Source organism: Monodelphis domestica, chromosome 1 (genome assembly GCF_027887165.1).
Source record: "Monodelphis domestica isolate mMonDom1 chromosome 1, mMonDom1.pri, whole genome shotgun sequence".
NCBI classification, from domain to species: domain Eukaryota; kingdom Metazoa; phylum Chordata; class Mammalia; order Didelphimorphia; family Didelphidae; genus Monodelphis; species Monodelphis domestica.
In genome coordinates this window covers 584,000,908-584,015,659 of record NC_077227.1, presented here as the reverse complement: position 1 = coordinate 584,015,659, position 14,752 = coordinate 584,000,908, and positions in this window count along the sequence as shown.

The window sequence follows — 14,752 nt, the reverse complement described above, 5'->3', positions numbered from 1 at the left end:
AAAGCATCATAATCCACCCTGAGTGACGTAGAAGAAGGTTGAAGGGAAAGGGGGAGGAGAAGCTGAAAGGCTTCTGAAGAGGGAGGAAAACTGGGAGGAGGATAGGCAAACTTGATCCATCAGAATCAATCAATATACACTCTCAGAATTACTATTATATAAGAAAGAGGTAAAAGATGTGAATGAAATCTTAGAAAAATTAGAGTTAATAGATATATGGAGAAAAATAAATAGGGGCAAAAAGGAATACACCTTCTTTTCAGCAGCACATAGTGCATTCACAAAGATTGACCATGTACTAGGTCATAAAAACATGGCAAACAAATGCAGAAAAGCAGAAATAATAACTGCAACTTTTTCAGATCATAACACAATATAAATAATGATCAGTAAGGGTACAGGGAGATCCAAATCAAAAATTAATTGGAAATTAAATAATATGATTCTCCAAAAACGGTTAGAGAACAAATCATAGAAACAATTAATAATTTCATTGAAGAAAATGACGATGAGACAATCAAAATCTATGGGATGTAGCCAAAGCAGTACTCAGGGGGAAATTTATATCCTTGAGTTCATAAAATAACAAATTAGAGAGGGCAGAGGTCAATGACTTGGAGATGCAAATCAAAAAACTTGAAAGCAAACAAATTAAAAATCCCCAGGAGAAAACTAAATTAGAGATCCTAAAAAATTAAGGAAGAAATAAATACAATAAAAAGTAAAAGAACTAGTGAACTAATAAATAACACTAGAAGCTAGTATTTTGTAAAAACAAACAAAATAGACAAAGTACTGGTGAATCTAATAAAAAAAAGGAAAGAAGAAAACCAGATTAACAGTATCATAGATGAAAAGGGAGACCTCATCTCCAATGAAGAGGAAATTAAGGGCAATCATTAAAAACTATTTTACCCAATTGTATGGCAGTAAATATGCCAATCTAGTTGATATGGATGAATATTTACAAAAATATAAATTTCCTAGATTAATAGAAGAAATGGAATTCTTAAATAATCCCATATCAGAAAAATAAATTGAACAAGCCATCAAAGAACTCCCTAAGAAAAAATCCCCAGGGCCTCATGGATTCACAAGTGAATTCTATCAAACATTCAAAGAAATCTCCTTAATGAACATAAATGCAAAAATCTTGAATACGATATTAGCAAAAAGACTCCAGCAAGTTATCACAAGGGTTATTCATTATGAACAGGTGGGATTTATACAAGGAATACATGAATGGTTCAATATTAGGAAAACCATCCACACAACTGATCATATCAACAAGCAAACCAACAAAAATCACATGATTATCTCAATAGACACAGAAAAAAACCTTTGACAAAATACAACACTCATTCCTATTGAAAACACTAAAGAGTATAGGAATAGAAGGGTCTTTCCTAAAAATAATAAACAGTATCTATCTAAAACCATCGGCCAACATCATCTGCAATGGGGATAAACTAGATGCATTCCCAATAAGATCAGGAGTGAAACAAGGATTCCCATTATCACTGCTATTATTTAACATTGTGCTAGAAACACTAGCAGTAGCAATTAGAGAAGAAAAAGTAATTGAAGGTATTAAAATTGGCAGTGAGGAGACCAAGCTATCACTCTTTGTGGATGATATGATAGTATACTTAAAGGATCCTAGAGAATCAAATAAAAAGCTATTCAAAATAATCAACAACTTTAGCAAAGTTGCAGGATACAAAATAAACCCACATAAGTCATCAGCATTTCTACATATCTCCAACACATCTCAGCAGCAAGAATTAGAAAGAGAAATTCCATTAAAATCACCCTAGACAATATAAAATACTTGGGAATATATCTGCAGAGACAAACACAGGAACTATATGAACACAACTACAAAACACTTTTCCCACAATTAAAACTAGATCTAAACAATTGGAAAAACATAAACTGCTCATGGGTAGGACGAGTTAACATAATAAAAAAGACCATCCTACCAAAACTAATTTACTTATTTAGTGCCATATCCATTGAACTACCAAAACACTTTTTTACTGAATTAGAAAAAAACATAACAAAGTTCATTTGGAAGAACAAAAGATCAAGGATATCCAGGGAAATAATTAAAAAAAAAAACGAGAAGGAAGGTGGCCTTGCAGTACCAGGTCTCAAACTCTATTATAAAGCAGTGGTTTAAAAACAATATGGTACTGGCTAAGAGACAGAAAGGAGGATCAGTGGAATAGACTTGGGGTAAGTGACTTTAGCAAGACACTCTATGACAAGCCCAAAGACCCCAGCTTTTGGGACAAAAATCCACTATTTGATAAAAACTGCTGGGAAAATTGGAAGACAGTGTGGGAGAGATTAGGTTTGGATCAACACCACACACCCTACACCAAGATAAACTCAGAATGGGTGAAAGACTTGAACATAAAGAAGGAAACTACAAGTAAATTATGTGAACACAGAATAGTATACATGTCAGAACTTTGGGAAAGGAAATATTTTAAAACCAAGAAAGACTTGGAAAAAGTAACAAAATGTAAAATAAATAATTTTGATTACATAAAATTAAAAAGCTTTTGTACAAACAAAACCAATGGAACCAAAATTATAAAGGAAGTAACAAATTGGGAAACAATCTTCATGAAGAATTGTTCTAAGTCTCTTATAATCAGAGAGATGCAAATCAAAACCACTATGAGGTATCACCTCACACCTAGCAGATTGGCTTACATGATAGCAAAGGAAAGTAATGAATGCTGGAGGGGATGTGGCAAAGTAGGGACATTAATTCATTGCTGGTGGAGTTGTGAATTGATCCAACCATTCTGGAGGGCAATTTGAAACTATGCCCAAAGGGAAGTAAAAGACTGTCTGCCCTTTGATCCAGTCATAGCACTGCTAGACTTGTACCCCAAAGAGATAATAAGGAAAAATACATGTACAAGAATATTCATAGCTGCGATCTTTGGGGTAGCAAAAAATCGGAAAATGAGGGGATGCCCTCCAATTGGGGAATGGCTGAGCAAATCATGGTATATGTTGGTGATGGAATACTATTGTGCTCAAAGGAATAATAAAGTGGAGGAATTCCATGGAGACTGGAACGACCTCCAGGAAGTGATGCAGAGCGAAAGGAGAAGATCCAGGAAAACATTGTACACAGAGACTGATACACTGTGGTACAATCAAATGTAATGGACTTCTCCATTAGTGGCAATGCAGTGATCATGAACAGTTTGGAGGGATCAATGAGAAAGAACACTATCCACATTCTGAGGAAAAACTGTGGGAGTAAAATCACTGAAGAAAAACTACTGCTTCACTATATCAGTCGAGGGGGATATGATTAGAGATATAGACCCTAAATGAACATCCTAGTGCAAACATCAACAACATGGAAATAGGTTCTAATCAATGACACATGTAATACCCAGTGGAATTGTGCATCTGTTACAGGAAGGGCAGGGGGAGGGGAGGAATGAATATAATATGATTTTTATAACCAAGGAATAATGTTTGAAATTGACCAAATTTAAAAATAAGTATAAAAATTATTTTTAAAAAATATATATTTATAATAGGTTGTACATATAAGTAGGTTTAGGTTCCTATAGGCAGCCCTCTCTAGTCAAAGCCAGAGAACAGCAGTCATTTGTAAGAGAAACAGGTTGCCCTCACTTATCCTCTCTAGTTCTACAAGTAAAATTTTCCCTCAGTTTACTTCTTTTATTTCAATTTATACCCTTAGTCTGACTATACCCAACAATCCCACAGGCAGGAAAGAAGAGATAGACAAAAGATATTCAAACAAGTAGTTTTTGGTGTGGTGGTTTTGGCAGCCATAGCTTGCATTTGGGTTTACCATATTCTTTACAGCAAATTGACTCAAATGGTGGTGGAAAGTATGGATTATGTAGGAAACTTGACCATGACTGTGTTACAAATACCTTTCCAAAATGAATTAGTTCTCTGGCAAGTCCTGGCACAGGTATATGTACTCTTCATGTCTGTGTTACAGGCTCTATCCCAAGTAAAGGAAGTTTTCAGATTCATGGTTCCCCTGAAGGCAGAGAAGGTTATGGCCATTGACAATGACTTAAACAAGATGATTAAGGCAGTGTTTGGACAACTCATTAAGGAAAAAGGTTTAGATCTAGTTATGGGTAAGGACAATGGGCAATCAGAGAATGCACCTCAAGAAACTGAAGGTAGCAGTGAAAATTAGAACCAGGCTGCTAATACCCCTGAGAAAATATGTCCATTGAAGGAAGTCACCGAGCTAACAACTAATGCTGGTATTATTCATACAAAGGCCAATAGACAGTTCACTCCACAGGAACTTGAGTCCATTAAATTCTATTTTCCAAAATTTGTGGACAATCCTTTTAAAGCCCACAAGGACCTGAAGAGAGCATTCAGGATCTTTGATCCAGATTTCGAAGATATTGATTTTTTTTTTAACAGAATTATTCAGTTCCCATGAAAAAAGGAAATTTGTGGAGACAACTAGATCTGAAAGCACCTTGACAAGCTGGCCCACTCCAGATCAAAGAGAGGATTTTGATTTCACCAATCCTACCTGCATGTCATATCTTAAACAATGCAGAGAGGATTTGCTTCAAGCCATTAAGCAATGCTGTTCTAAACCTGGTGCATGGTCCAAATTTGACAAGGTTAGGCAGGAAAAAGGGGAACATCCTGCCACATACAGAGACCATCTGTCAGAAATGGCAGAGGCAATCTTAGCTTTAGAAACAGATAATGATGAGACAGCTGGCCATGTAGTGTATTATTTCAAAGAGTGGTCGACATAAACTGTGACCGCGGAAATATGTAAATGGCCAAACTGTAAGGTTTTTGCCACACTGGTAAAGATAATTTTTAGTGTCTTGATTTTATAATAAAAATAAAGTGGTCACCATGGGAAAAATTCCCAAATATGAAATACCCAAGTCAGCTGGGTTTTTATGGAGATTTTAATTAATACAAATAAAGGAATTAAGGAAAGGGAGAGAGAGAAAGAGGAAATAATGAGAAAAGGTCTAGGCCAGCCTAGGCCTAAGCCTTAAGAAAGACATCAATCAGTCTTTTATCAACTCACCACAAGATCCTTCCAAGCAAAACTCTAGTGTTCAGAGTGACCCTCCAGTATAGCTCAGGAAGCTGAACTAAGTTCAGCCACTGAGAGAGAGACCAGCCTCCAATTCAGCACCATAGCTGAATCCACTTTCAGAGGCCTTCTGGCCTTCTTTTAAAGAGAATTTTCTCCTATGTCACCTCCCCTAAATTTTCACATCTACCAATCACAGTAGATGTTTTCATAGGACTAACATTTCTTAATTCACACCTGAATAGACTAAAACCTCACATCTCTTGCTAAGCTTACTTGAACTTTTAGTGATTAATTTGACCTTCATAGGTACTTAGCACCTTTTTGTATTAGATCTAAAAATGGACCCAGCTGAAGGGTTTTAGCTTTACTTTAAGTATGGGTTAAGTACTTTTTCATTGGTCAAAGTAGTGGAGGTGACATTTCAGTTAAATTTGAATCTGGGAATGGAATGGCAGGCTTAGTAACAACCAAGGATTCAGGGCCAATGTTCTAAATGGCAAAGGGGTATCTGGCCAAGGCAACTGCCGTGGTTTAGTTTCATGTTTCATTGAAGATTTCATTGGGAATGAATCAAAGCAAGAAGAATTAACTGGGTTAAATAAGCACCTGGCAGAGGGTAGCAAGGGCATAGACAATGAGTCAGTAGTTACGAACACCTTGGCTACTAAACCAGAAACAGATACATGTTGTTCTGGGGGCAACATGAAGACACACATCCTATTACTGATGGTGCAGGGGGAAATACAGAAGTACAATCTTTATTCCCAGAACAAAATATTTTAGAGGGAATGATTCCTATCTCTACACAGTCAAGTGGGAAAGAAGATAAACATAACCCCCAGACTAGTGTTAGAGTAGGATCTGTGATTATTAACAGTGAAGATATGCATTACCTCATACCATCTAGTTTACCAATTCAAAATGAAAACCAAAAGCTTAGTAGTGAGACACATCCAGAAACTGATGTGAGGAACAAAGAAGCTGGTGACAAAGGCTTAGACCACAATGCAAAGCCAGAGTCACCAACATCTGACAAGAGTTCACATGGCATTGAGCAATATCCAAATACCATAGCAATTGGATTTAGTGATTCAGATTTAGACACTGAATCTGAAGGTATACCAGAAAGTGTAATGATAATGGATGAAGAGGATGTAGAACAAATGCCTTATCAGTTTTATAAGCTTTATGAAGAGGTAGACTAAGACGGGGATGTGTGGGACACAAGTGAAAACATAGAATACCTGAAACCAATGCAAACAAACTCATACCAATACAATGATGAAGAATTATTCTATGGGCACAGAACAAGCTGTATACCATTGGAAAAAATTTATGCAAGCTTAGGGGTTGACAATGAAGAAGATTTTATAGAGAATTTGAATTACATGGCTTATATTGATACAGATTCTGAATGGGAAGATGAATATTAAAAATATTTTGTGAACTGGAGAAGGAGATATAGATACAACATTTCATTTCTAGTCTCTAACTTCAAACATATGACAAGTACCATTCATGCTGTAACAGTGAAACCAAGATTAGTTGGGGTTCCATCGGGTAACATTCTACACAAAACCTTATGTGAATGAAGACTAGTCTTGGGGTAGCATAGGAAATGAATTATTCCAGCAAAAGAAGAACAAGTAATTCAACAGCAAGAACACTCCTAAACTTGTAGCAATATTCCAACTTCATAACTAAGACAGACACAAACATCTAGAGTGCTGGAGAAGCATGAATTCACATTGGTTGAATCTGTCATGACAAGACTTTAACAGCAAGATATAGATGAGAACTGGAAAAGGTTATCCATATCTCTCAACCTTCATCCTAAAACAGTCTCTACCGGGGAAAGGAAGGGAGACAGGGTATACCATGAAGATATTATTTCATAGTTTCAAATATCTCACTAGACATAACAATGTGATCATGTCATCAGTGATGATACATATACTGATGACATCTGAGAAAAAAAGTCCTAGTCATGAACTACAACACGAATAGCCCAAGAAGAAAGCAACAAGAAGCTTGGTGAATATAAGCCTACTGAGAACAAAGGAAAGCACTAGACAATACTAGCCACTGGAATTCAAAAGAGAGAGTCCTGCATATGTTAAAATGAAAGGATAGCACCCATGATGACATACAGCCATTAACACAGAAAACATAAGGAAAATTTGCATTTGAAAGTAGCAGCCACAAAGAAACAAAGCCTCAATATAAAATATAAAATAATCTCTGCCTGAAATAGTAACAAAACAAAAAGAACTATCTCCAAGTAATACATACCATTCAAAAAACTACAAACAATAACCATATGATAGACCTCCTTGATGAAGAAAAAAGAAAAATTGAAAACCATACTCTTAGGCATAAAGGACATACCCATGCAAGAAGAAAAACACAAGTTGACCTAACTTGCAAACATGAAGAGGTACAAATGCAGAAAGCTTACCCCCATGCATGAAGAAAAATTGATACATTCTGGCATTCACAAAGCCTTCAATTCATTTCCACACAAAAGTAACTTTTCAATCTTACTTGCACACACACGTAAAAAATCTAACATGTTCATGGTATGTTCTTGTGTTCCCGGGTTCCTGATTATTGCAGCAGATCCTGAATTAAAGTACATGAGTCTTCAATCAAGTCTGGATGATGGCAAATGGCATTCAGACCAGACAAAGGACCAGAGTAGCATTCGTTAGTGTTAAGAAATTTTTCTTATTGAATTTATAGACATTAGGAATTAGAATATTTGCATGTTCAATATGTTATTGAATTGTTGAGATGATTTGGATATTATTACTTGTTTTGTTATGGAAAACTATATTCATGTAATTCCCCTACTTAAACCATTTTCTTATGACCCATTCTTAGCTTAGCATTTAGAGAGATAGAACAGCTAAGATGAGTTTAGGATTTGTTATTTGGGGGGTGGGGGTAAGAGTATATTTCAGATAGCAAAGAGTTAAGATAGAATTATTATTAATAAGGTAAATATCATGAAAATAAAGTGCAAGTTGCATTTTATGCCTAATAAAAGGGGGTGATTTTGATAGAGACATGAGAGAGAGAGAAGTTTTGCAGGACTTGTGGACCAAGATGCAAGGCTGAAGACCCAGTTGTCAATCAAGAGAATATTCCAATGGAATATTCACAGGTGGCAGTTGGGGGCTTTTGCTAGGCACACTGAGAGGAGAAACTATGATTTTGAACTTGGTCTCTGTTTCTCTGGTTCTGAGCAGTTGAAGAGAAGAAAAACTTGGCTGTTGGGACTGGATCTCTGTTTCACTGGCTCTGAGCAGTTGAAGCTGACCAGGGGAGTAGCTTTTGAGTTGGTGATCTATTTGAGAGTTGAGCTGGCCAGGAGAAAACTTAGAGACTTTGAACTTTGTTTCTTTCTGGGGTTAAATTGAGCGACTTGGATGATTTGTGAAGAAGAAAGAAGATTTTGAACTGTTGTTATCCTCCATCTCCATAACTGTCTACAAGTCACACTTGTGACTCCCCAAACTCTCAATTTTACCTCATTTAGATTAGGGATTTCCTCATCCCTCTTACTTCAGTTTCCCATCCTGTTATCCCAATAAACCACTTGACTGAGAAAGCAACTGGAGTATCTTTATAGTTCACTCAGGAGGGAGGGAAGAAGCAAAAGCTTCAAGAAGATTTGGGAGGTGAGGGAGGTGAAAAGGAGAGGTTGGTTAAGGGAGGGAGTGAGGGAGGAAGGGGGTTAGGAAATAGATTGATCCATCAGCAATCAGTAGGGATCAGTAGTTAGACCCCAGAGTAAACTCCAGAGTATCCTCCAGTATCTATTTAGAGCAGTATTCCCTGTGTACCAGCATCCCTGTGTGTGGCATCCCTCCATTACATATAAGCAGGTTTAGGTTCCTATTATCAGTTCTCTCTAGTCACAGACATACAGAGAACAACAGTCATTGTTGAAGAAACAGGTTCCCCTCAGTTTATCCTCTCTAGTTCAACAAGTAATTGTTTCCAGTCAGTTTACATCTTTTATTACAGTTATTAAAAACCTAGAAACAAAATGGGTGCCAATCAATTGAGAAATGACTTTTAAGAATTGTGATAAATGAAGGTAATGAGGGAAATTTAGTGTTCTGTAAAAACAACAAATAAAAATTTAGAGAATCATGAGAAGATAGAATTGATCCAAAGTGAATTAAGCAGAATCATAATTTATGAAAGAACACAACAATGAAAATTGAAAAACACTATATATAAACATTGTAACAGATTATACATTTCTTTCCATCCAATTCATCAACCTCATTGAATCTCATAACTTACAAATCCATTCTATCTTAATTACCCACATAGTGGTCATAGTTTAGATCTCAGTATCACCAATAATGGTGTGACTGATTCCTTCACTTCAACTACCAAATGCCTATGTTGCCATCATTATAACTCAAACAAACAAAAGTTCTTTCAATTCTTCAATGATTTTTAAGAATGTAAAGGGATCCCAAGACCAAAATCTTTGAGAATTTTTAGATTATAGGAAAGCAACTGTCAAAGGATGAAGAGTGAGATCAGGTAGGATTAAATTTTTACTAAGGAAATCATCCCTGGAAAGATGGGAATTTCTAAAGAATCAAAGAGAACAATTCAGATGAGTAGGGGAAATGGGAGTTATATAAAGAGATCATTATGGGTTTGCAAAGGGCTTGCTAATCAAATTAAGTTTTAAAATATATGACCAGAAAATTGAAGAAAGGGTAGGTAAAAGTAGATGAATTGAAAGCCTAACAGCATAAAAGTAATATCAAGAGTTCAGGATAGACTGAGGAGATAGAAAAGAGAATTTTAAAGGTATATTGACAGAGAGGATTGATACCAACTGAAACTAACTCCCCCATTTCCTCTCTACTCCTTTAAACCTTTCAATATCTTCACCAATCAATCCTTTCTTTTCTTTTTCAGAAAAAAAAATAACTATCATTGCTATCCCATCATTTGTTTTGTGTGACTTTGCTCTCTCTCAGGTATCCTTTTCCTGAACTTAAAGCATTAAAGCTCAAATGCACTAAATAAAAATCTGCCATTTTATTAGTATTGCTGACTCCTCTATCCTGAGGGTGCAATACAGACCAAGACTTGATCCAGTCTTTTGGGGTTTGGGGTTTGGGGACTATGACAAAGCATCCTTCTTCTCCTCACTAGAATACCCAACCACCCAATGAAGGCCACAGGAGCATACCCTTTTGGAACAATAAAGTCAACCAGGCAGTTGAGGAGTATGCCAACACAAATCTTGTGTTTTGAGCCCTTTTTTTAAAAAAAACCCTTACCTTCCATCTTAGAATCAATACTATGTGTTGGCTCTAAGGCATTAGAGTGGTAAGTGATAGGCAATAGGGGTTAAGTGACTTTCCCAGGGGCACATAGTTAAGAAGTGTCTGAGATTATATTTGAACCCAGGTCCTCTTGTCTCTAGCCATGACTCAATCCACTGAGTCACTCAGCTGTCCCATTTTGACCCTTCTAATCACTGCCTTCATTAATTTTACTGATACTCTGGATTTGTTTCCCGTTGGTTGTTAGCATTCTTCCACCTCGATATTGTTTTCACCATCCCAGTCCCACTAAATGCCCTGAACCCCTGAAAACACTTGAAAAGACCCCCTCCCTAACCTCAGCTGCCTGTTCCCTGTTGACCCTTCAACTGCAATGATCCCCCTTCAGTGTCTCACTATAGATCTCCTGATCTTCCACTGTGCCCTTTCTACATCTTACTGTACCTGCCAGCTATTGTCCTATGTCTTTCCTTGCCTTCTCAGATAAACTATTTGAAAAACCCATAAAAACCACTTGCCTCTAATTCCATCCTTTTCACTCAATTCTAAATTATAATTTTGTTTCTGGCTTCATTATCCAACGAAAGGTGTTCTCTCCAAAGTTACCAATGATCTCTTAACTGCCGAATCTAAAGTACTCTCATCACTTCTCATTTTTGTCTACATTTCTGAAGCTTTTGACAGTTTTTATATTTTTTATTGTTAATTGCTTATATATCAAGATCTAGAAATTAACTAAGATTATACATTTTAATCAAACCAAGGCCTAGGCAATGAGGTTTTGCTCAGCCATTTTCATCATTTGATAGGGTTTTGTTGGAGAAGCATCATTAATGGACATAAAGTGTGTATGTAGCAGAACAGATTTGGATCATTACTTCCAAGCTTTTGAACAAGTTGCTCACTTCTTAGGTAGGGTAGAGATGAGCCTTTGGGGGGAAAATTCCAATAAATAATTCTAGGTAATATTCTAAAAATACAAGTTTGAAAGTTATTGCTCCAGTCTTATATGCTTATGATCTAAATGTTTTTTCAAGGTGGCCTGCACTTTCAATAAATAATCTGATTTCAGATGAATAAATATAATTAATCAAGCCATCTCTCTAACACATAGTTCAGAAAAAAATCCTCAAACTTTAACAGATTCCTCTTGCTTCTAGAAGAGGAAATAAAGTGGTTCTATTTCCTTCCCATAGAAAATAAGGTCAAATTTGGACAATCTATCCTCCCTAGAATTTTTTGACTGATCTCTTTTAATTCTTCTATCTGTATGTCTGCTTCTCAATCTCTTTTCCTGGCTCTTCATCCATGTTGTGTCTATTAACCATGCATATCCCCCAGGCCTCTGTCCTAAATCATCTTTTCTCTACACACTCTCACTTAGTGATCTCATCAGCTCCTAAAATTTGAATTACCTTCTTAATTCAGATTATTCCTGGATCTGTATTTCCAGTTCTAGTATCTTTGCTGGTCTTCAGTTCCATAGCACCAATTTGCCAATACATATTTCAAACTAGATATTCTGTATCTCAAATTCAACATGTCCAAAAGAGAACTCATTATCTTTCCCCTAAAATCTTCCCCTTTACCAAACCTTCCTATTACTACTATCAAGGAAATTACTATTTTTTTTCATTCTAAGCAAAAACTTCATTATCAACCTCAACTACTTATTCTTATATCTACAATTTGTTCCCAAATCTTGTCATCTCCATCTTCACATCTCTAGTATACATTTCCTTCTCTAAAAGCATACAACCATCATCATCCTTTCATAGGCCCTAATCATCTCCAGCATAGACTGTTGCAATAATCTTCCATATATATCTCCCCCCTGAGATCTCTTCCCATTCCAATCCATCTTCCTCTCAGCTGCCACAATCTTTTCCCTAGAGCACAGGTCTAACCATCCCCTCTCCAATTAAATTACAATGGTTCCTTAATTCCAGGATATAATATAAAGTCCCTGAAAATACCTACTATTCTTTACAACTGTCTTCTTCCTCTCTGTTCAAGCTTGTTTGCTATTCCCTTACATGCTCTATGACTAATCTACTTGCTATTCCTTACTCCTAACCTTCTACCCACTATCTTCTTATTGTTACTATGGCTTTTCCTTATGTCTCCCTCCAAACCTTTGACCTGATTCTGAGGAGCCCTTGCTTCCTTTGAGACAACTCAAGTATCACCTCTTTCAGGAGTCCTTTCTTGCTCTACCCACTAGCACCTCTAGCTGCTAGCAATAAAGCTACCTTCCATCCAATCTGCATTTATCTTATATACTGATTTATATGTCATTTCCCCCACTAGAGTACAAATTTCTATATGGTAGAGATTTTTTCTCCTTCATATTCCTAGCATTAGCATTGTCTTGCACATAGTAAATCCACACTTATTGACTGATCGTTTGATTACAGAATATGCTCAGTCTCCTTATTTCTTCTCTGCCACCCTCAGTTCAATCACTATATTTGTCTTCTCTTCACTGGCTAGAATTACCTATAAAGAGCTGTTAGAAGCCCCCTCCTGTGGGTTATTCTGATAGCTGCTGAGGGATCTGATTATAGCATGAGTACTCTGACCAGCAGACACAGCTTAAGTCCTAAACTCTGAGAGAGTGTAAAGAGCAGGCAATGATCTTAAAGAGGCAGAGACAGGCAAAGAACGGGGAGAAAAACAGATGGACCTTCAGAGAATAACTGAGTCAAACTATCATGGACACTAGGGAGGATCGTGAGTGCAACTATGAGAACCTGGTTTATTGGGAATGATTGCAATATATAGAGAGAGAGTTCTTGATACGTAAAACAAAGAATGTAATACATCAGGGAAAGGATAACATGTCAGAAGTACATATTCTTGAGAACCAATTAAGAGTATGAGTACACAGCTGCATGAAGGAGTAAATACATTCATCAATACTAATCTACAAAATTTCTCTTTGGTGTGTTGTCCAAGAAATTAGATAATGATGGTGCCAGAGTAAAGAAGGTCATTCACTCCTTAAGACATAACATAAGTTTGTGACAGCTAGTCAGGAATTTCTTGGGAATAAAATTTATATGGAGGTCATCCTGTCCTGAGATAAAGCTGCAAGGTTGTTGTAAACCTCAAAATTCCTTAGACTTATAAATGTTGGAAATTTCACCATTGGGATATTTCATACTTGGAAAATTTCTTACTGATAGTCTATTGGAATGGGAACCCCATTGGCATGGGAGGTTCCTTCTCTTCCCTTCTTAAGATTACTTTAGGACAGAAACCCTTTGCTGAACAATGGAAAGGACTTTGACCTATGCTTAAGCATAGAACAGGAATTTCTTTGAGTCATGATTGATTTTAGAATTGATACAATGGAGATACTTGGAATAAATCTCCACCCTATTCAGTACTAACAGGATTGAGTAAGGGCTGCAGCCTAGATCAAAATTTAATTATTCCAATCTCTACCCTACTCAGGTTAACAGGATTTAGAAAGGGCTGTAGCAAAGGAGCAAAGATTTAATCATTTGAAAATATGACCTTCAACAGACATGTGCAAAAGCCAGAAACCTCTGGGCGGTCCTGGGTTAAGCTAGAACCTCCATTGGCACAGGGAAATTGATGAACAGTGATTGGTAGATGGGAGAACTGAGGGGAGGAACTTGGATGGTTTCCTGAAAGATAGGGGGTCTGAAGACTCCAGAGGTTTTTGGAGTAGTTGGTCGGTGTGGTTCGTGTGGGCTCGGAGAAGCTTGCTCTGAAGGAAGCTGAAGGTGGGGGCCTCTGAGACTGTTTCTCCATTTTGGTCACGTGAGTAATAGGGACTGATCTCTTTTCTTTGCCCCAGCTATCTAAGGGCTTGGGCTTTTTGGCCCAGCCTAAACAGAAGGGGTATTTAAGCCCTATTTCCTTCTCTCCCTTTTCTCTCTCTCTATCTCTAATTACTTCCTCCTATTGTAATTAAACTCCATAAAAGATTGACGGCTGACTTAAGTTTTCATTTAGGAATTACATAGCTGATTCCTTGGCGACCTTAAATTAATATATATCAGTCTTTTAAAGTGATTCCCTTGTAACATTGTGATGGTCAGGAGGTCCTGAGCCTGTTATGAAAGCCAATTTAAGAAATCCAGACATGATTTGTCAGATTGACACATTTGTGACCCTGTCTTGCTGGGGTTTGGGGTAAAGTCTTACAAATACGTCTTTTCTGACTGCTTTTGTCTCAATGGGCCTGGGATGTCCTTATGGATCTGTCAATTACTTACTCCCCATTATCAAAAATCTATTCCCTATCTCAACCTACTCAAATTAAGAAATAATATCTCCTATTAAA